Consider the following 4,149-nt stretch of genomic DNA (forward strand, 5'->3'; position numbering starts at 1 on the left):
GCAAGCTGATGAGACTGCAGTTGTTTGACACTTCTATCCTCCTCACTCTGAAAGATAAACAAGCACACAGATGATAGGTTTTACACATATAAGTATCAGCGCTGACAATTCATCACATTTCTTACTGAGGAATAAATTGACATAGTTTAAAATAGCATTAATAGAATATGGTATTGTTCAGGTCAAGACATGGCAGAAAATGACATTGTGAAGGAGTTGGCAGCTTCACGACACCACTGGATTACAGATCAAGAACTCATAGTATCAATGGTTAGTGTGCTGTCAATTTACCCATTTTAGATTGGCAAAATAAGATCACTTGCTCTGTATAGTTTAATTTACATGGCATGAAGAAGGAACTTGGTTGTACAACTGAAAACTTAAATTGAGAAGGACAAACTTTTGTTTATGAACTACATAATAAACTTTAAACATGCAATTTGATGCAAACACCAAAAATAAACAGTTGTTGCAGTCATGCCTAACCAAATATACACAACAAGTTTGAAGGCTTGAGAAGGACAAACTTACATTATTTGTGAGGGCAGGCTCTATAAAGCCCTTGTCCATTCTGATGGGGGGCGCAATTCAAGAAGTTTACCACAGAATCTTCTTCATAAGCATTGCCTTTATTCTACACTTTGTTAAGAGTAAATATATATGTGACAATATAAGAAAAAATGGAGAATATTTAAGATAAGATGAAGAGTGATGCTACATAACCAAGTAGCTATAAATGTAAGTACAGTGATACAGGCAAAAGGTACAGCCAAGAGCAATGCAGAGCTAAACTTCTTCAGTACATTGGTGTTATCCAACCTTATGGTAAGAGTAAATATAGATCTTATATGTAGAAAATGGAGGGAAAAGGAAAATAAGCTGCAGAGTGATGGTACATGAACAACTACCTGTCCATATAAGTACACTGATAAAGGACATCAGGTACTTAAAAGAACAATGCAGAGCTAAAAAAATTCATTGGCATTGGATATATTCTACACTAATCTAACCATTCATACAGATCAGATAATTTGGAGTGAACAATTGATAAGAAAGCTATCATGCATACTGCTGTCACATAATGAACCAGGTATGTATGCAAGTACAGTGATATAGGACAACAGGTACTAACAAGAGCAAAGCAGCGGGCAACATATTTGTGATATCCTGTCATTCTTTTCAAACTGGAATTCTTTTTCGAGCAGATTTTCTGCAAAAAAGATCCGTAAGGCACATGCTGAAAAGTAGAAGTTCAAATTTTCATGCGATATCATAGACAGTACCTCATCCTTGGAACGAGACCAGTGCATAACAAGGTTTTTCCATTCAATGTCTTCTAAATTTAGCACAGGAGACTTCACCGGAAATTCGTTTATAGACTTGCCAGCAAAGTGTGATTTCCTCAGGTAACACCGATACTGCTGCAATGCTTCCTTGAAAAGCGCAAGCAAGCTTTGCTTGTCAGGACCATCCAGATTGACCCTGCCTACTTACAACAATGTAATGTAAATCATTGATGTGTTCAATCAGCAGAAAACACGAACATAATCACCATGAATAATAGCACTTACACGTAAGTGGGACAGGAAGATGTGAAAATGGTGTTTGTCTTCACTATAATCTTCCCATGATGGAATATATGCACGTAGTCCCTAACAACATTGAAAGCATTGTCTTTTAAACTAGGAATAACTGGAATGGGGTTCCAATCTGCAGGAATTGGCCTTCTCTGCAGTTGGGATATGTCTTAGGCCGATGGACTTGCTATACTTTTTACTGGAGTGGGATTTTTTTGTGGTATGACTGGTGTTATGGCAACTGAAATCGGCATACCTTTTGCTGGAGTGCAGGTCCTACGTGGTGGGGCTAGTGGTGTGGCCACTGAAGTATGGGTACAGCCTGCTGGAGTCAGTCCTATGTTTTGTGTCACTGGTTGTACACCCAATATAAGTGGGGTGCTATCTGATTTCTCTGGCACAACCACGTTTTTCAAGGACTTTGCTGGTGCTTCTACAGGTTCGGCAATCACCGTCTTCCTTTTTGATGTCTGATGCACAAGAACAACATTTGAGTGAAAAAACATGGTATGATGACAGATGGAATATGTATTGATAATGGATGGGCATGGCATCTTGACATATATGATGAGTAAACTAAGCAGATGGCGGTGCAACAAAGTAGAAGAAATGCAAGACAACATATGCAAGATACGCGCAATCAATAAAACCTTGCCAAATTATAACAGGCACCTTGATGGGTGAACATGACAGGCCATCTGCCTTTGACTCCTCGAGGTTAGAATAGTTAGTAGGATCATATTCTGAACAAGAATCTACAGGTGGGGAGCGTATGAGTTTCATTGCATCCAGAATGGCACTCAATGCCTTGGTGCCAAATTTGTAAGTCATTGAAGTGTTCCACAATATTCTTCTGATGCACGGATTCTGATATTCACGATAATTACGTATAATATCTGAGAACCATGAAAACATAAATAGTTGTTAGATTATCTTTGTAATGCAGATGATATTCTAATATAGGGGCGCCCCTGTAAACACTTTTGTGCTATCACTGGATTATGATGAGAGAGCTCATGTGTGCTGTAATATGGTGCATGCATTTATATAATCTGGCACAAGTACACAAAAAAATAGGCTCCAGAAGTAAGGATAGTTGGCAGATGATAGGTTCATAATATACTGTATAGAGAGTTTATTGCCAAACCATGATAATAAGAGCACACAGCAACTAGGAAGATCATACTGTACACAACAGGTGTACAACATAACCACAATATATAAATCAGGAAAGTGGAACTGGCTTGAAAATACAGTGTTGTATTGCCACTAGTAATTGAAAGCCTATCGATCACGTATAGGCCAGCTCTATCAGTTATTGACTACAGATGTCTCTGCGCCCCTTCCTGACAAGGAACATACTATACGTATTAAATACAGAATAAACAAAGAGGAACATGTTAAAGAACAGAAGAGGAAGCATATTCTTGAGGTTCCGCTTAATTGCATACAATGTTGGTTTCCCACTCATGATGAATCACAGCGCCCAAAGAAATGCAATTCCATGTTGTCTCTCTATATGTGGCAATTTTGAACAAGAGTCATTAGGATCATATTCTGAACAAGAGTCAACATGTGGGGATCGTATGAGTTTCATTGCATGCAGAATGGCACTCAATGCCTTGGTGCCAATTTTGTAAGTCATTGCAGTGTTAAGCTTCAAGAGTGGATTGCTGCTAGTGCGACACAAAGCAGCTACATAGATCATAGTGTAGATATAATGGGAAAACCTTAAGCATCAGAGTAAAATAAGCAAAGTGGAACTTGCTAGAATATATGTGCTAGTATTGCCGGTACGGCTAGAAAGGCTTCGGATACCAGCTCTCTTCAAGTGAAGGTGCGGTACTATTAATATCAGTGTAACTCTAAAAGGCGACACAGCTCCCGGCATTTTTTTGCTATTCTTATAGGATTCAAGTGGGCAGGCCACTACAAATCCTATTCCCATGTTTAAAAAATCCTACGAATCAAAGATGCCCGAAGAGTTCAAAGTGTCCATCACAACCAACCATATAGACCTCTACATTGCAAATGTCCCTGCTCATCTTTAGTACAAGGAACATACTGTACTACTATCATACTCCCTCTGTTCCAAAATATAAGTCTTAGTAGAGATTTCCACTATGGATCACATACAGATGTATCCAGATACATTTTATAGTGTAGATTCACTCATTTTGCTCCATATGTAGTCTGTTGTGGAATCTATACAAAGACTTGTATTTAGGAACGAAGAGAGTACATATTAAAGAAGAACGGAAGAGGAACATGGTAAAGAAGAGCAAGCAGATTTTGGATAATAAAATGTTGGTTGTGAAGTGCCCACACATGATGAACCAGAGCGCATTAAGAATGCAACTCCCTGCTGTCTCTCGACCATTTCAGGCGGTTGGATGAAGATCCTACGTCTCCTAACCCTTCTTCTTCCTCGTCTCTGATTCTTCCCATATAGAACACCGCACGGGCAGCCGGCCGGACCACCGGCCCCTATCGCCTGTGTTCCTCCACTATACCAACCCCCACCCCTGCCCCCACCCGCGTCAACTTTTCTTCGTTCGGCGAGGCCTCGGCA

Source organism: Triticum dicoccoides, chromosome 5B (assembly GCF_002162155.2).
Source record: "Triticum dicoccoides isolate Atlit2015 ecotype Zavitan chromosome 5B, WEW_v2.0, whole genome shotgun sequence".
In the NCBI taxonomy this organism is placed as follows: Eukaryota; Viridiplantae; Streptophyta; class Magnoliopsida; order Poales; family Poaceae; genus Triticum; species Triticum dicoccoides.